Source organism: Rhincodon typus, chromosome 14, assembly GCF_021869965.1.
Source record: "Rhincodon typus isolate 14 chromosome 14, sRhiTyp1.1, whole genome shotgun sequence".
NCBI classification, from domain to species: domain Eukaryota; kingdom Metazoa; phylum Chordata; class Chondrichthyes; order Orectolobiformes; family Rhincodontidae; genus Rhincodon; species Rhincodon typus.
The window spans coordinates 66790374-66810819 of NC_063345.1; the positions used below are offsets into that span (position 1 = coordinate 66790374).

At 42.5% G+C, this 20446-nt stretch overlaps 1 protein-coding gene across 1 annotated transcript in view; it reads right to left on the bottom strand.

The window, feature by feature from the left end:
• The window catches only part of dock11 (dedicator of cytokinesis 11), a 252061-nt gene that overhangs the window by 212996 nt on the left and 18619 nt on the right, over positions 1-20446 (bottom strand). The window lies entirely within an intron of this gene.

A 20446-nucleotide genomic window follows, 5' to 3' on the forward strand; every position in this document is an offset into this window, starting at 1 on the left:
TTCTAACATCTCACATTTCACTTTAAAGGGACGTGACAATTATGAATATTCAGGCTTGCACAGAAGTCCTGTTTAATCACAGCTTACATTTAGTCACCAAAACAATTTGTACTGAATCAAAAGGTCAGCATTGACTTGATGACAGTGAGAAGAAAGTCATTTTGTAATCAAATTCACCTTTACAGTGGGAAAATCATTCAGAAGAGAGCTTTGAAGCAAAGTTACCATTTTTCCTGCCGTATTTTGGACCACATAGAAGAACTTCTATTTTAATAACATAACATAACATCCCCCAATTTGCTGGAATCAGTCAAAACTGACACTAGGCCCAAGGGAACAGACATTCCGAGAGGTAGCCATAAATTTGGCTGAAAAAGTAGATTTTTAGACAATAGTTTAATGGATTGAGGGGAAGGGAAATCCAGAATTTAAGGTCTGGACAGCTGTCAGCATGGCAAATGAGTAGCAGAGTAAAGAAATTAAGAGGGCTCAAGAAGAATTGGATGAATGCTTACAGAAAACAGCAGTTACGCTAGCCTCTCTGCTCCTATGATGCTGCTTGGCCTGCTGTGTTCATCCAGCCCTGCACCTTGTTGTTACGCTAGCATTTGGCTGCTTGTACATTCTGTATAAGAAGTTTTCATCCAGCTTCAGTGTCACGGACTACCACACTGGAGATTCTTAAGTGATCTGACGGACCTCAGAATGTGCTACAACTGCACAATAAGAAACCAAGTGCCTCACAAATCACAATCCCTCAGTATTTGTGGAAGAATGGCTAAAAGCAACACTTGACTGTCCATTTAGCTGAGAAACCAAGAGGTTTATCCCACATTGCTGTCCTCAGAGTTCAAAATGAACCATAGCCACTGAGCCCCATTCTGCCCATTCACAACTGGCAAATCAGATCCAAGAGTAAAACAATCATTATATTTTAATTTTGTTACTCATTCATGGGATTTGTGTCTCATTGGTCAGGTCGGCATTTATTTGCTCATCCCTATTTTCCCTTGAGAAGATGGTGGTGAGCTGCCTTCTTGAACCGCTGCAGTCTTTGGGGTGCACAAAAACCTACATGCTGTTAGGAACGGAGCTCCAGAATTGCTGTATACTTCTCCTTGTCTTATGTACTTGATACCCAACCAAAGGTATCTCAGTGATTATGTTACAAGTCTAGTAATCCAGGCGTCTGGACTAATGGTCTGGGACATGAGTTCAAATCCTGCTACAACAGCTGGGAAATTTAAAATTCAGTCAATTAAATAAAACTTGAATGAAAAAAATTATTAGAAGAAGTGGTGACCATGAAATAATCAGATTCTTGTCAAAAACTCATCTAGTTTAATCATATTCTTACCTAGTCTGAGCTATTATTGCTATTTCTCTTCAACACCTCAGATTATCTTTAACTGAATTTTCTCACGATAACACAGTGATATGGGCGCACAGACGCAAAAAAAAAATCAAGAATGCAAGTATATGATGTGTTAATCTCAACAAGGGCATCTAAGCAGAAGAGGCCACGACTGTTCACTGCAAGTCTCTTGTCTAACAGGACCACAGATCATAGTTTTAATGAGTTTAAAAATAATGAATATACATAATGTAAGCCTTTGTAGAATCAACCTACCAATGTTAAGATGCAAGGAGTATTTTATGTTTCCATTAGAAGTCAAAACACTGTTGCAATGTTCCATTTGAAACTGTATCTGGGGTGCATTTGCCTGTCCAATGGAGAATTGGAATTATTCCCTTGTTCCCTCAGATTTGCCCAAGAGAAACAGCAAAGAATATCAGGGTGAGCACGGCGTTTGAGACGCAGTCTTGGCTAAACCAATAGCAGATTGGGGGTGGGGGTGGTATCTAATCTGGATTTACCCTGCACTTCAGTAGATAAGGAGTTTATGATTAATAAATTAATTTGAATTCTACACAGATGCCAGAGGATTTTTGGCCGAAATGGCTTTGCACCTCATGCTAAGTTTGTCTTTTACTGTACCTCTTTAGGTAAACAGCAGGTCCAAATAGTTAAAAAGACAATCCTATCATATGTAGGTGTAACATTAGGGAGGACATGCAACAAAAGCCTTCAGTTATCTCCAGCCCTACACTCTTTACAACCCTCTTTTCCAAACCCGTCAACAAAGTCCTTATTATATTTTCCACTTTGCTTTTGATCATTAGCACGCTCTCCTCTTCTGCCACTGCTCAGGCTCTGCTAGATATGTTAAGATTTTTCTGTTTGTTGAAGATGCTACACAAGGAGACATTATATATTTTGCAGACATTAGATAGTTTCAACAACTGATCTGGAATGCTTTATTTCAGGATCAAAGGATCTTCTGCTATGAATGAAAAAGTGGTAAAAGAGAAACTTATACAAATCACAAATTTACTTTCAGATCAGTAAAGACGCAACAGATTAATAACAAAACGTTCAGCACTGGTAGGATATGGTGTTACAGGAATACCTTCTAGTTAAAAAGTGATATCAAGATTCTGCAGTGATTAATATCGGATCAACTGTTCATTTTAAATATAAACTTGATAGGTTTTTGTTAACCAAAGTTATTAAGGGTTAAAGGATAAAGATGGGTCTATGGAGTTATGTTGTCAATCAGCCTTGATGCCATTGAATGATACAGCAAGCTCGAGTAATATAATGTCCTTCTCCAGTTCCTACATTCTTTTAGGATCAATAAGTGCAATCTATTACTACACAGCAACTAAGAACTGCAGCACTAAAATAATACCGGATTAAAGACCATTAAGTATTCCATTTTCCATTTCAACAGACACACATTTGTAATTACTTGAGTAGCCACTAACAAATGAATTAATATTCAACCAACGACATAGTAGAGCAAAGTACAATTTACATTAGTTCACCGCACTCTGTGGCTTGGTGAAGGACATGCATTTTGAAATATGCACTTAAAGAAATGGAATTACTTTTTGTTTACGACTGCAACACTCACAGAGGTGCTCTTTTGGTGCAGTGGGTTGCTTCCTTACTTCTGCGCTAGGAGGTCTAAGATCAAGTCCTGAGTGGGACTTGATGGTTGTGGAAGTTGTGTCATAAAACAGCCAAACAGGTCAAGTGTCAATCTGTAAACTCTTCCCATACACCTACAGTAGGCGCGAAGAGTGGGAGAGCTTCCTTGCCCGCCAGAACCGGGTAGACTCAGCAATTGGGTTGCAAAACACACTCACGATGTCTTTGCCAGAGAGATATTTACTGGCACACAAAGGATATTTCTGGCAAAAATATCAAAATGTAACTGTTCCTATTTATCCTGAGCAGATTGTGTATGCTCCAAAAGGGTTAATGTTGGAAAATGAATTAAGCTCCACTCAATCTGATATCATGCAGTCTTGGGTGGGGAGAAAAGGAGAGTATGTACAGTTTGAAATGTAAATAGAGATAAAAATGTCTGCTGACTGGATAGTTAGATACAATAACAAAGACTGCACAACTTTTGTTTTTTTTTGCTAAACTACATCCAGACAAAATGTCTCTTCTCATTAAGACTCACTCATGCTTCATACCCCATCACTGATAAGCAAAGGTCCTTCAGATCCAGAGCAGAAAGGAGGATTGGTGGCACCCTGTCACCACAACCATTAGCTGGTACTGCTTGGTTCTGCCACACATATAACACTGACCTGTGGACCATAGGTTCCCTTCACCAGCTTGAACCCATGGCTTTGTGCCTGGCATTGCAGGAACATCTGAAAGTACTGTGTTTATATCACCCTCCCATCACAAGCACAGTGGTTTAAGTGGCGCAACTTTTCAAATGTCACAAAACACAATGACGGACAAGTCTCTATTTATTCCAGTGGTCCAGTCCTGATGTTAGTCAGGGACTGTATGCTAATAATCTCAAGAACATGCATGGTGTTTTTAGAATCTGCACTCGGCTTTCAAAACAATAGTGGGAATCAAAAGCCAGGGCCAGTGAAAATGACCATGAAGCTGCTGTTATCACAATTTCTTTCTTGTTTTTCCTTCATTCATGGGACATAGGGATCGCTGGCTAGGCTAGCATTTGTGCCTATCCCTATTTGTCCAGGGGCAATTACGACTCAATCAAATTGCTGTGGGTCTGAAGTCAGATATAGGCCAGACCAGGTAAGGATGACAGATTACTTTCTTTAAAGGACATATGTGAACCAGATACTTGTTTTGACAATGTACAGTTATTGCATGGTTGCTTTCTTTTCAATTGAGTTCAAAATTTCACGACGTCATGGTGGGGTTCAAACCCAATTCACTAGAGCACTAACCTGGGTTCTGATTCACTCGCCTTGTTACTAGCTCCCCACCCAACTGCTTCACTGATAATGTCATCATTGACCACCGGGCCCCATTTCCACATCAACTGGTGCGTGGATAAGCACATTGTGAAGTGAGGTGACCTTGTAAAGTCATTTGATTGCATCAAACACCTACAATGCAGAAAGTCCTCCGTTATCTTCCCAAGATAACTAGTGAATGACAACAATACCAACCTTGCCCAATCATGTTTACATATTGAGAATTAAATTTGAAATAGCATTATTCTGTACTTTAAACTACAGCTACAAGAAATTTGAACTGATTGGTCAATGAAGGCTATGGCTTCCTGGTTGCTCACCCACTCAGCTTTCTGACTCTCTGCTGTAAAAACGAACTCAAATCCTCCTGTAAACACAGCATTAAAGCAGAAGGTCGAGTTAGCTTTCAGCTGGAACACAAAGACAGGAAATCACATGGTCATTTTTCCTCCATCAGCCATGGTCTGTGGTAGCATTATTCCCTCTCACGCAGGCAGTTGGCGGTTTCAGAGACTGAGCTCACCCTGAGGGAGCGTCGCACTGTCACAGGTACCACCTTTTGAATGGGATATTATTACACCTACTGACCTAGCCCATTTCGGATGCAGGCAAAAAGATCTTCCGATTCTATTTTAAAGAGCCGATGAGTCTTCCTGGTATCCTGACTAGTATATGTCTGTCAAACAAACAGTCACTAAAAGCAGATTATCAGACTGTTATTGGAGGACTGTGAATGGGAGTTAATTAACTGTGCATTGTTGACCTTACACAAGCAACAACATCTCAAAGAACCTCATTGGCTGTGAAATGCTTTGGGACATCCTGAGGTTGCAGGATATGCTATTGCAACGAAAGTTCTTCATTGCTGTAACCTCTCCTCTCCCACTTTCCAGTCTGTTATCTTATAATGTGCACTTTACTAGAGCACAAGTTGCACGATGCTGTGAAACTACCCAACATTCAAAAGACACATTTATGCCACATCATCTACAGAGTATGTTAACTGGCACTCCAATCTGTAGGCTAAAATTGCAAGTGAAATACCACAGAATTAGAAAAGTTCTTGAAAAGTTATACATGATAATTTTAATAAGTCATCCCCACACCATTAAGATCGATGTCATGAAATTAATCATTATCAGCTAAGTACAGCTCACCATTAAATCCCTTCGCCAGAATCTTGGAAAGAGAAATTCCCCAATACATTAAAAGCTCAGTGTGACTGTTTTCTGACATTCTTTTTGCAATCTTCCTCAGGATTCCAGCCTTTTGGAACCTGCTCCTACGTTCCATCCTGATCCCTGGACTCCAGTGAACTGCATTCCTATGTTTAGCAAACTGTATTTCTTCAAGCTGCTCACGTTCCCCACTGCTTTCCTACAGGTTCATGAGCCACTTCAGTTAACTGTTGGAGAGTTCAAACACATAGCGGAGCATCGGGCTCTTGTTCTCCATCTTCTGGCCTCAAGAACGAGGCCGAGCAGGAATACATTTTAATATGGCACTTAAGTCATTGCTAGCATCCGCATTTAATGCAAATGCCTGCACATGCCAAAAACCATAAGGCTGTTTCACTCAGGATATGATACGTTCCAGGTAATCTTTGTCAGTCAAGCGTCAGCCAAATGATAAATTCTCCACAATGAGTCAACACATATTTGAGGAGAGAGAGGGGCATGTTAGTCAAGAGGATGTCTCCGCATTGGGTGAACATGCAGTAAGCAATGTGAGCCAGACTACAATGAAGCAGATACAACTCTTCCCCGGGGTCAGGTTGAAAATCAAAAAAAATTTCCCTGGCTGTAATCGTTGTTAATCCAGCTGGAATGAGTGTGGTGACTGGACGAGGCCAGGAGGGGAATCCATGCATAAAATGATCACTGCCACTCTTAAAGAACTGGCATTGTTCAGCAATTACCCCAATGATTCAGAAGAAAATCAAACAGGATATAAAAAGCAAGAGGAGAAGTGAAAGTGGAACTAAGAAGGGCAAAGAATGGATTAGCAACCAAGATGAAAGGGAATTCAAATTTACTTTTAAAAAGGGTCGTCCAAGGAGGGGGTAGCTATTTTGCACAAGGTGATCTTCTTTCATGAATAACAAGGTGTAGAGCTGGATGAACACAGCAGGCCGGGCAGCATCAGAGGAGCAAGAAAGCTGACGTTTCGGGTCTGGACCCTTCTTCAGAAAATTCCTCAGTTGAGATAGTAGAGGATCTGGTCACAATCATCCAATCCTTCTCAGATATGGGAGTGATGCCAGAGGACTGGAAGGTTGCAAATGTTTACAATAGTTTCCAAAAAAATGTAAAGACGGATGACTGGTTAACAATAGGACAGTCAGAGGTGGGCTAGCTTCTAGTGATAATAACTAGGGCCAAAATTCATTGTCACTTTCAAAAAAATTTGAATATCAAATTGGATTTGCTAATGGCAAGTCATGTGTGACCAACTTAATTGAGTTCTTTGATGAACTAACAGAAAGGGCTGCTGAGGATAGTGTAGTTGGCATCATGCACATGAACTTACAAAAGGCATTTGACAAATAGCTATTGTTGCAACCCAGATAGGAAGGGTGGACTGATTCCTTTCCTTGTCCCACTCCTGCACTAACCACAACAACATTGAACAGAACAGGAAGGCAAGAATGCCAATTTATATATATATTAAACAGTTTATAGCTTAGTAACAGAAACACTTCAGCCAGAGGTTAATTCCTTAAATTAACAAATAAAGAATTAGTTTAATGCAAAACAACTTGCTCAAGCAAAGTCATAGTCTTTCAGCACCAAAACAGACTCTTCGGTCCAACACATGCGCACCAACCAGACATCCCAATCTGACCTAGTCCCATTTGCTAACATTTGGCTCATATCCCTTTAAACCCTGAGAAACCCTAATCTTCTTTCTGAAGAAGGGTCTAGGCCCGAAACGTCAGCCTTCCTACTCCTCTGATGCTGCTTGGCCTGCTGTGTTCATCCAGCTCTACACCTTGTTATCTCAGATTCTCCAGCATCTGCAGTTCCTGCTATCTCCCTTTAAACCCTTCCTATTCATGTACCCATCCAGATGCCACCACTTCCTCTGGCAGCACATTCCACAAACGCACCACTCACTGCATGAAAAAGTTACTCCTCACGTCATTTTTAAATTTTTCCCCTCTCACCTCAAACCTACGCCCTCTATTTTTGGGTTCACCCATCTGAGGAAAAAGACCTTGGCTATTCACCCTGTCCATGCCCCTCATGACTTTATAAACCTCTATAAGGTCACCCCTCAGTCTCCGATGTTCCAGGAAAAAAGCCCCAGTCTATTCAGCCTCTCCCTATAGCTCAAACCCTCCAAACCTGGCAACATAATTGTAAAATCTTTTCTGCGCCTTCTCAGGTTTAACAGTACTCTTCCTTTAGAAGGGCAACCAGACTTGCACGCAGTGTTCCAAAAGTAGCCTCACCAAAGTCCTGTACAGCTGCAACATGGCCTCCCAACTCCTATACTCTATGCACTGACCCATGAAGGCAACTATACCAAACACCTTCTTCACCACCCTGTCTATCTGCAACTCCACTTTCAAAGAACAATGCACTTGCACCCCAGGTCTCTTTGTTCGATAACACACCCCAGGGCCCTACCATTAACTGTATAAGTTCTGCCTTCGTTTGCCTTAATGGTTTAAAGTGTGGCAGCACAATGGCTCAGTGGTTAGCACTGCTACCTCAGGGCATCAGGGACTTAGGGTTCAATTCCACCCTCAGCAAATATCTTTGTGGAGTTTGCACGTTCTCCCCATGTCTGCATGGATTTCTTCCAGTGGTCTGGTTTTCTCCCTTAGTCCAAAGATGTGCAGGGTAGGTGGATTAGTCATGGGAAATACAGGCTTACAGCATAGGGTGGGATGCTCTTCGGAGGGTCGGTGCAGACCCGAAAGGCCAAATGGCCTGCTTCCAAACTGTAGGGATTCTATGAACTGCGATTCTATTGCTACTAGGTACAACAGACCTTGAAAAAAATATTAATGGACCTACCCTCTAAACCTGGAAAAGAAATGTTAGAGTGTTATCATAAAAACACTTTGGCCATGTAACATTTAATTGAAAAAAAAACGCTGATTTACAAATCGCCCCAAATACTGATCGGCAGCCAAAGTCACTTTCCATGCAAGCTGACAGGAATGAGAGAACAATGTAAAGCAAGAGTAAGTAAATAGCACCTACAGAATTGCTTTCTGCTAAAAGCCAACATGTGCACTATGAGCCAAATTCCCTCTTCCTGTGCTGTCATTGGGGATTCTATCAGGAATTAAGCATTTTTGACTGGTTCCTGCAATGCAATTAACACTGCCAAGGTTAGCCTATCTCTAGCAGCTCTTGGACCATGGTAAACAGTTCAAGCTTTTACAACAATCTGATAGAGTTCATGAGCACATGATTGTTATTTTGGAGTTCTATTTTAAAGCTTGTATTGCTGAGATCTGACTACTGGGCTGCAATTCCATGAACCTAATATTCACTTTCCTAGTCCGCGAACCTCCACTCCATCAGGCCATCTCCCCCAGCAACATCTTCCCGTGACCTTTGCTGACCCCTGTCTACAGCTCCCCATGACCTTCCCAGCACCAGCTCTCCACAAAACTCTCTGACCCCAGAAGCTGGGGATGGGGGAGGAGGTTGCTGAGGTGCAAATCCAAAGCTGGGTGGAAGTGAAACCCAAAGTACAAAATCTGGATTCAAGAGTTGGTCTCAGTAATAGTGACCATGAAACTATCAATTGTTATAAGGACCCATCTGGTTCACTGATGCCCTTTGGGGAAGGAAATCACCATCCCCACTCTCTCTGGCCTACATTTGACTTCAGAGACACACCAATATGGTAGACTGTTTCTGGAATCCTAGCATCCCTACAGTGTGGAAGCGGCTATTTAGCCAATCAAGTCCACACCGAGCATCACATCCAGACCCACACCCTGACCCTATCCCTGTAACCCTGCATTTCCCATGGCTAACCCACCCAACCTGCACATCCCTGGATACATATGGGGCAATTTAGCATGGCCAATCTACCTAACCTGCACATAGTTGGACTGTGGAAAGAAACAGGGGCACCTGGAGGAAACCCACACAGACACAGGGAGAATGTGCAAACTCCACAGAGTCACCCAAGGTTAGAATCGAACCCGGATCCCTGGCACTGTGAGGCAGCAGTGCTAGCCACTGAACCACCTTGCTGCCCATAACTGCCATAAATGGCCTAGCTCAGGGTGAGTAATGATGTGTAAAATATGCTGGCCCTATCAGTGACCCCACAAAATAAGTTTTTTAAAAACTCTTCCAGAGCTGCCCCCACCCCTCACCTCTCCCTCCCTTGCCAATGCTCCAGATAACCAGTGGTCACTGCCAGATTGAAAATCCGGAACTTTCATATTGCCTTCCCTTCTATTGCCAACATGGATCATAATCATCCTTTTAAAACGAAGTAGCAAAAGCATTTGTCCCTGTGAGGCATTCAAAACTGCTGTGTGTCAGAGAAGGGTGATCTCTGGCAGCTTCCTATCACATGCCAGCACGGGGAACTTTCAGTGAAGCTCACGTAGGTGATGAACTTCCCCTTACCCGTTGCATCAGCCTTGTTGAGCTCTACAGCAACTCTGCACACAGGAAGCTGACAACCGCAAACGTCTGGTGGACTGCACGCCACTTTCAGCTACTTCCTTATAAGTATAGTGATGTGTGTGTTTAACCATGCATTGCAGACCCCCACACCATTTCCCTTTTGGTTCCAACTGTCAGAAGTACGATGTTGCTATCCTTCCTCTTGCTAAATATGCTCCACTGTTCTATGCAAAGTACTAACATTCGGAATGCGAACACGGCCTAGGCTAGTTGTTTCCAATACTGTTAGTTCTATGGCCACACCCATTCAGCATCTTCTGCAGCTTGGTGGCTAGTGCTGTTATCTCAGTCAGAAGGTTCTGGAATCTACACCAAACACTTGACTAAGTAACCTATGCTAACATAGTCAGTGTTGTACTGACGGAAAGTTGCTCTGTCAGAACTATTGATGGGACATCAAACAGTCAGGACCTGCTTGCACACTGACAGCTGAACAAAAATAAGCCCATGATACTATTCAAAGAAGAACATGAGGATTCTCCCCAGTGTCCTCACAACTTTTATCCGTTTTTAAATAAAATGGGCCAACTTGTTATTAACACATTGTCCTTTGAGGAAGGCTTGCTGGGTGCAAATTGGCCGTCACATTTCCAATTTGCAACAGTGACTTTAAAATAACTTCATGAGCTCCTGTGGTGCTGTGGTAAAGTTCCTATCTCTGGGCTGGGAGGCCTAGGTTTAAGTCCCACCTGCTCCAAGAGGGATGTGATAACATCTCTGAACAGTTGATTAGAAAAATAGGTTAAGAAAAAGTGAAAATAACTTCATCATGGGCTTTTGTGCTGCGGTGGTGGTGTCCCTACCTGTGAACCAGAGTGTCTTGGGTTCAAATCCTGCCTCCTCCAGAGGGGTGTACTAAAATCGCTGAGCAGGTTGATTAGACAATACCTAAAATAACTTCATGACTAATACATTTTAGGCTGACCTGAACCTGCAAAAAAGAAAAAAGCTCTATTTAATTCCAAATTCTTTCTAGCTAACATGGACTCCAAATACGTGAAAATTTCTGTTTAATCATTAATGTCACTGCTTGAGTTTAACTAGCCATATTAACTTCCTACGTGGCTAGGTTATGGCCTTTAATGGCTTTGAGGGCAGATGCCAAGACTAGATAACTCGTAGCTGCTGAAAGGACAATACTGACCAGAGCCTGGTAACAAAATATTTGTCCAACTTTACTCGAGGAATGTGTTTCTGGAAAAGTGCATTAAAAATTAAAGCAATTTAAGAGAGGGGGAAAGAAAAAGTTCTTTCTTGCAGATTATTTTTCAGAACTTTACAATGGCATGAATAATAACAGTGCACTGCAGAATTGCCGAATTCTCATAGACAGCCTCAGGAAGAGACGTGAAAATCTACATTCCCCGTCCTTCACTGTGTGCCCCCCAACCCCACATCCCAGGGTCTTTTACGGATAGTATGATTGTTTGGCCATTCCTTGGGTTAGTGGCTGTCACTTTGAATCTAGAGACAACCCATGACAGAGTTGGAGGAGGGGTGGGATGCTTTTTGGCTTCAAAGTGACGTTCGGTCAGAATCCGCGAGACTGATCAGCAACGACACCATGCAAGACCGGAGGGAGGACTAAACCACTTACAAATAAACACAGGTCGTATGATAAGTGAAGTAAATATGTAACAGGATTCTGTATATGATCCAGAAACAGGCCATTCAGCCCCTCAAGTCTACATTTAAACTCCACTTGAGTTTCTTTCTTCGTCTAAATGTATCATAAAAACCCTCTATTCCCTTCTTCCTCACATGCTTGTTGAGTTTCCCCATAAGTGTGTCCATTGTATTTGCTCATCATTCTTCAGCTTCTCCTGAATTACCTAATAGATGACACTTATATGGCGAGCTTCTGGTGATAGCTTCCTCACAAGAGGAAATATTCTCTCTGAACTCTATTAAAACGTATGATAAAATAAAAGACATTTATTACTGAAATCTTAATCTGCCTTTTTTTTTTAAACAAAAAGAGGATAGAGACCCAACCTGTCAAACCCTTTTCTGATTAATATAGTCAGTTAAGTTTGCCCAGGACATCCCCGATTCAGATCCAGACACTTTGGTCAATTGCTTTTATTCATTTTCAAGATATGGGCACCTCTGAAAAGACTGGCATTTACTACCCATTCTTAGTTACCTTTTCAATGATGGTGGTGAGCCACCTACTTAAATCATTACAGTTCTTTGTAACAGATTAGTACAGAGCAGCTTGTTTGGCTTCTCATGAGGAAAATTAACAGTCAGCTGCAGGATTGTAAGGGGCTGAAGTCATGTATGGGCCAGGCCAGGACAGAAAGCTTCCTTTACTACGGGGCACCCAGGGTAGGAGAGTCCATAATGAGGGGGCATAGGTTTAAGGTGAGAAGGGAAAAGATTTGAAAGGGACCCAAAGGGCAATTCTTTCACGCAGAGGGTGGTGCGTGCATGGAATGAGCTGCCAGAGGAAGTGGTGGAGGCTGGTACAATTACAACATTTAAAAGGCATCTGGAAAGATTTGAGAGAGATATGGGACAAATGCTGGTAAATGGGACTAAATTAATTTAGGATTATCTGGTCAGCACAGACGAGTTAGATTGAAGGGACTGTTTCCACGCTGTATCACTCTACGACTCTAATCATGGTCACTTGTTACTGATGCTACTATTTTTTTTAAATATTCAGACTTTATGAATGGGATATCAACTCCCAAATAGCCATGCTGGGATTTGAACTCTCACTCTCTAAATTACTAGTCCAGGCCCTGGATTATATACCCAGCAATTGTCACTGTGTTACCATGTCCTAGCATGTGGCTAACCAGATGGTTAGTTTTACTCAGGCGTTTATAGCATACAAGGAAGCTATTCAGCCCATGCTAGTCAACAAAGATTTGACTGCACTAATCCCATTTTCCAGTCCTTGAAGCTATGGTAATGCAAGTGAATATCTAATTACAACTGAAAAGTTTCAACAATTCTAACTTAATCACGCTTTTAGGCTCTTGTATTCAATGCCTCAGCTAATAAATCCCATATGCCTTAACCACCTTATCTAGCTGCCCTGCTACCTTCAGGATTTGTGGATATGTCCACCAAGGTCTCTCTGATCAGTACCTTTTGTGGTTCAAATAATCCCTTGCCTGGTTAGCCCTCCCCAAGTGCATTACCTCTCACTTTTCCAGGTTGAATTCCATTTACCCCGGCTCTGACCAGTGTGTTCATATCCTCCTGTAGTTTTGGATTCAAAGTGTCATTTTGCTTCAAATCCCATGGGCTCTTACTCTGTTGATCAGTCTGCCAAGAGATATTTTATTAATAGCCTTGCTAAAGTCCATATGGACCACATCAAATGCACTACTCTCAACAATACTCCTGGTTAACTCCACAAAAAAGGTAAATATGTCAAACATGATTTTCCTTTAACAAATCCACACTGACTATCCCTGATTAATCTGTGTCTTTCCAAGCGCAAAAATATTCTTTCTAATAACATCCCCATAATCCAGATTAGACTGAGTGATCTATAATTTTCTCAGCCTTCCTCCTTGTTTTAATAATAGGACAACATTAGAAGTTCTCTGGCACTTCAGCTGTATTCTGAGATTATTTGAAAATTATTTGAAGTTACCATCTTTGAAGTCCTGCTTTTCAATTTCCTATCTAACTCCCTGAATCCTGCTTGCAGGACCTCATTTTTCTTTCTTTCTTTCTCAATCATTGCTACCAACATAGACCCTGACCTCTGGCTGTTCATCCTCACCATTCAGAATGCCCTGCAGTCATTCCATGACATCTTTGACCCTGGCACCCAGGGGTCAACACACAGCAAGGACTGCAGATGCTAGGAGCTAGAGTCAATAAATGTGGAGCTGGAAAAACACAGCAGGTTAGACAGCATCAGAGGAGCAGGAAAGTCAATCTGACAAAGGGTTTCAGCCCAAAATGTTGACTTTCCTGCTCCTCGGATGCTATCTGACTTGCTCTGCTTTTCCAGCAACACATTTATTGACTCAGTCAACATACTCATCCTGGAATCATGTCTATGGCCACAGAAGAGCCTGTCTGCTCCCTTCACTAACAAATCCCTGACCACTATTGCTCTTCTACAAATCCTCCTCTGGCCCGCAACAGATCAGCTGGGCCACCCACAGTGCTGTGGCCTTGAGTCTGACTGGCCTCCACAGAAATATGGTCACTCTCATGGTTTTCCAAGGCCGAAAAATAATTTGAAACAGGACACGCTCAGGGGTTTCCCTCACCACCTGCCTGGTCTCCCACTCCCTCTCTGCTTGCAATTCCTGAAACTTGCTATTCACAAACCTCAGCCTCATGAATGCACTGTAAGAATAAAATTTGACTAACAGAAAGAAAATAGAGAGTAAGGATAAATAGGTAATTCTTGCATTGACAGACTGTGACTAGTGGGGTTTAACAAAGATCAGTACTTGGATCCTAGTTGTTCACAACATATATCAAAGATTTGGATGTGGGGACCAAATGTTTGTGGCACGCTGGTTAGCACCGCTGCCTCACAGCACCAGGGATCCAGGTTCAACTCCATCCTCAGGTGACTGTCTGTGTGGAGTTTGCACATTCTCCCGGTGTCTGCGTGGGTTTCCTCTAGGTGCTCAGGTTTCTGCCCACAGTCCAAATATATGCAGGTTTGGTGGACTAGCCATAGTAAATGCAGAATGCTAGGGATGGGGTCTAGGTGGGATGCAGTTTGGAGGTTAGGTGCAGACTCAATGGGTTGAACAGCCTCTTTCCGCACCGTAATATTTCCAAATTTGCAGATGATACAAAGCCAAACAGGAAGATATCAAATAAAAACCAAAAGAACTGTGGATGCTATAAATCAGGAGCGAAAGCAGAAGTTGCTGGAAAGGCTCAGCAGGTCTGACAATAAAAACCAGAGTTAATGTTTTGGGTCCGGTGACCCTGGCTCAGAACAATGTTGAGGAAGATAGCAAATGTTTTTGGGAGATTTTGGATAGTCTTAGTGAATGGGCAAGAACATGGTGAATGGATTATAATGTGGGAAAAATAGTAGGAAGAATAAATATGCAGAATACTTCTTAAATGCTGCAAGCTTAGGAAAAGTGGAAATGCAAATGGACCTGGACATGCTGGTCAGTAAGTCATTGAATGCTAATCTGCAAGTGCAGCAAGCTATTAGGAAGGCCATTGGGAATGTTAGCCTTCATTTCAAGAGGAATTGTTGCTTCAATGGTATAGGATACAATTGGAATGTTAGAATACACCTGGAAATACTGTATGCTGTTTTGCTCCCCTTATCTCAGGGGAGATATTATTGCCATAGAGGCAGGTTAATGAATGGTCACAAGATTTGTTCCTGGGACTCTCCTGTGAATAGGGATTGGATAAACTGGACTTGTTTTCTCCTGACTTTTGAAGAATGAGAAATGATCTCTTTGAAACTTATAAAATAATTAAAGGGATAGGCAGGGTAGATGCAGGCAATATATTTCCCCTGGTTGAGGAGTCCAGAACCAGGGGCACAATTTAAAAATAAAGGGATGCTATTTTGGACCAAGGTGAGGACATATTTCTTTACTCAGAGGTTGTGAATCTTTAGAATTGTTTACTCCAGAGGACTGTGAAAATTCAAACTTTGAGTATACTTGCATAGAGATTGACAGATTTTTGACTATCATTGACGTAGAGTTATGGGGACAGGGTAGGTAAAATTGTTCGATCAGGCATGATTTCATTGCATGACAGAGCAGACTCGATGCGCTGAAAGGTCTACTCCTGTTGTACATAGTGTCTCAGCTGCCTCTCAAACTGCAAAACCCACAGTCGCTCCAGCCAGAAGCACCTCCTGCACACAGTCATCAAGACTACCAGTAATGTCTAGCAATCCCTACATAGTGCAGGATGGGCAAATCGGAGGCCTGAGCTCCTAAAGCATTTATCTTTATTTCAAAAATATGCTTTATTCATAAAATTGTCTTTATATGCCTACAGAGTCACTAAAGCAGTTCAGTTCTGTATAGTAGCATATGGAGAAACAAACAAACATGGGAGTTTGACTGTATTCAGCAAACAAACCCAAGGCATTTCTTGCTTGAACAAGACTATATTTAAATATTTGAGGCACCAGGGGATCAACAACTGAATAGACCCCCATTTAACTTCAGCAGAAGGACCTCAGATCATGGTCTTTCCCCACTGCACTTTCGCGGCAGCTGCCCCAAGCTTTAGTGTATCCCTCAGCACGTACAGTCCTGGACGTTAGAATGTACCAGTCTGCAACACTCTGTTGAGGTCAACTCCTCTCAGTGACGCTGCCCGCTTGTCACAGAGACCCCACCTCACCCGCTCCTCGCAGTGACACTGACTGTCTGTCGCAGGGACACCACCTCACCCACTCCTCTCAGTGACGCTGACTGCCCATCACAAGGTCCCACCTCACCCCCTCCTCTCAGTGACGCACCTGCCTGGCACATGGTCCCACCTCACCCCCTCCTCTCAGCGGCGCACCTGCCTGGCACATGGTCCCACCTCACCCCCTCCTCTCAGCGGCGCACCTGCCTGGCACATGGTCCTCACTTCGTCCGCTCCTCTCCTTCAATTACTAAATGTGAGATGTACCTCGTTAAGGTAATTGTATGTTTGTGATAATGGACTCCTCCCAGTTTGTAGGCTTGATCCGAATTCCTGCTGCGATTTGAACACCTACTTACAGTCATGGTTACAGGCAAACTGAATTTCTTTTGTCATTATGTTACAAATTCGGAGTCAGAATCAACAAAGCCCCCAAATTAAATCACTTCAAATCTGATATGAATCAAATACAATTGAGAGACCAGAAATCCCCTCCAATCCCATGAGACAGGCGTATTCATCTGTAATACTGGGCTCCAGAGATTCAAGGCTGCGCTTTAGTGCAAAGAAACAGATGATGTCATGTGATAAACCCTCCAATAACTGGGGTAACAGGCAGCTTTTCAGCAAATACATATTGTTCCAACGAGTGTGGCTGTTCATTCAGTGGAATCGCTATTCATCAAGTTACCATGTGCAAAGTACATCAACAAGCTGCATTCCCAATGGCTACAGAATCTCTTCCTGCTCAAGTTAAATTTCTGATAACCACAGCCATCAGTTCAGAGAAAGCGTGAGAGTTGCGCCTTGTGCTGGTTTTGATTTTCATTCAGCTTCGGGATAGCTACAAAGCAAAATGCAGTGATTGGAAAGTATCATAGCCTCAACACTTGGCGTCCAACCAAACCTAGCTGACCAGTCTGTACACACACAACACTGAACTCTCTCATCTACATAACACAGTACAAAGTCAAAGGAAGTCAAAAACAAATTGTTAATCCCAGACCCTGGACGGGAGTTCCCCAAGTTATTACGTTCCAGAGGGTGCACGGAGTTGCACAGTGGCAGGGTCATTTGATAGGTGGGGGAGGTGGGGTTGCTGGAAGTTAAATTTGAAAACAAGGATAGCATTCTAACCTCGAGGAGTTGTTGGTCAGAGAGCATGGGACAATGGCCGAGTAAAAACTCCTTTGAATGACAGTTCAAGTGCATAAATATGGAGGCAACACAGTCTTCCTGTAAAGATAAGATGGCCAGGATGAGCCAAATGATTTGCCTCTGGTCTTGTAACAGTGGGGGTCATTGTCTACTTAATTTCTTGCCTGCTAAAGGTTGTGTAGGACACTGCGTGGAACAGTATGGGCTACTGTGTACAAGACACAGGACAGTTGAGTACCGTTTTGCAAAGTGAATCACTCACTTTGTGAATGGTGGTGAAGGATGAACTTAGTCCACAGCTATTTTTATCTGCTGGCCATCAATGTGCATCATCCATTTTAGGAACAACCTGATGTTATGTCATGATATGCTTTAACACAGAAACAAACTTAATGAAGGACAGACAGACAGAACTGGACATCAGAACAAAGCAAGTGATATTCAGGGAGCGACCAAACAGTTATAGTCATAGAGCACAGAAACGGACTCTTTCGCCCAACTCGTCCATGCCGACCAAACTTTCTGAACTGACCTAGTCCCATTTGTCTGCACTTGGCCCTTATCCCTCTCAACCTTGGACAAAGTGAGTTTTAATGTTGAAGGTGGAAAAGAAAGGTTACATTTAAATAGTGCCCTTCACAGTCACAGATGGTCTCAAAGCAGTTTACAGTCAATGAAGTAGTTCTGGAGTGTGGTCAATGTTGTAATGTCCTAAATGCAGCAGTCACTCAGCAAACTGCCACAGCGTGACAATGACCAAATTATCTTTTTTTTTTCATGATGCTTTTTGAAGGCCAATATTGCCCAGAACACCAGGGTTAACTGACCCAAAATAGTATATCACGGGATACAGTGCAGGCCCCCAAGAGGGCAGGCAGCGCCTCAGTCTAATATTCCATTAAAAGGCAGCACCTCAGACAGTGCAGCACTCCCTCAGAACCGCACATAGAATCATACAGTAATACAGCATGGAAACAGGCCCTTTGGCCCAAGCTGGTCCCTGCTGACCATGGTGCCCACTCAGCTAGTTCCAATTGCCTGCATTTGGTCCACATCCCTCTAAACACTTCCCATCCATGTACCTATCCAAATGTTTTTAAATGTTACCATAGTACCTTCCCCAACCACTTTCTCTGGCAGCCCATTCCATATACACACCACTGTCTGCATGAAGAAGTTGCCCCTTGGGTCCTTCTTAAATATTTGCCCTTCATCTTAAATTTATGTCCTCTTGTTTTCAATTCCACATCCCTGGAAAAAGAATTATATGCATTCATCCAATCAATGCCCCTCATGATTTTATACACCTCAATAAGGTCACCCCTCATTCTCCAACATTCCAAGGAATAAAGTCCTATCCGGGCCAACTTCCCCCTATAACTCAAGCTTACTAGCCCTGGCAACATCTTCATAAATCTTCTTTGCACACTTTCCAGTTTAACTATGTCTTCCTATGACAGGGTGACCAAAACTATACACAATATTCCAAGTGTGGCCTCACCAATGACTTATACAACTGTAATATAATGTCCTAACTCCTATACTCATTGCCTCAACTAATGAAGGCCAGCATGCTAAATGTCTTCGTCACTACCCTGTCTACCTGTGACACCACTTTCCACAAACTATGTACTTGTACTCCTAGGTCCCTCTGTTCTACAACACTTCTCAGGACCTTACCATTTACTGTACAAGTTCTACCTTGGTTTGGCATTCCAAAGTGCAACACCTCACACTCATCTGTATTGAATTGCATTTGCCAATCCTCAGCCCACTTCCCCATCTGATCAAGAACCTCTGTTTTTGATAACCTTCCTCACTATAAGGATACTTCCTAATTTTGTATCATCCGCAAACTTACAAATCATGCCTTGTACATTCACATCCGGATCATCTATATAAATCATAAAGGTTTCAGCTCTGACCCCTGTGGCACACCACTAGTCATAGGCCTCCAATCCAAGAAACAACCTTCAAACATCACCCTCTGCTTCCTACCATTGAACCAATTTTGAATCCAATTAGCTAGCTCTCCCTTGGTCCCATCCAACCTAATCTTCGTGACTAGCTTGCCATGGGGATGTTGTCAAAGGTCTTACTAAGGTCCATATAGACCACATCCACTGCCCTACCCTCATCTATCCTCTTGGTTACCTCTTCAAAAATGTCAAAGATTTCTCAGCTATGACTTACTGTGCAAAAATCTATGCTGACTATCCCTAAACAGACTATCCCTTGACTATCTAAATGTTGGATAATCCTGTCCCTCAGTATCCTCTCCAGTAACTTGCCTACAAATAATGTCAGGTTCATTGGCCTGTAGTTCCCTGGCTTGTCTTTGCTACCTTTCTTAAACAATGGAGCAGCATTAGCCACCTTACAGTCTTCTGGAACTTCACCAGTGGCTAAAGATGAAGCAAAGCACTCTGCAAGGGCCTCTGCAATTTCTTCCCTAGCCTCCCACAACATCTGAGGATGGACTTGATAGGCCCAGGGGATTCATCCACCTTAGTGCACTTTAAGGCTGCAAATACTACCTCTCTGTTAATAAGTATACAATCCAAAACATCTGCACTTGTTTCCCTTACTTCCTTGTTGGCTCTCAAAATCTGGAGTAGGGATTGACTCACAACCTTCTGACTCAATGGTGAGAGTGTTAGTAAACTGGATCACAGTTAGAAACTGAGAGGGAAATGGAGATCTTTACTGTGGAATAAAGGGTGAATTGCACCTTTAATAGCAGTTAATGAGCCATTTCATGGTAATTGCAGAATAAGATGGAACAGGGAATTGTGTGTGTACAGCGTCAGACAGACTCTTTCATACCTTCTTTATTGTAGTGTTATGTTTAATAAAAGCACAATACTGTGGATACTGGAAATCTGAAATAACAATAAAATATACTGGAGAAACTCAGCATACCTGACAGCATCTGTGGAGATAGAAAAACAGTTACTGTTTAG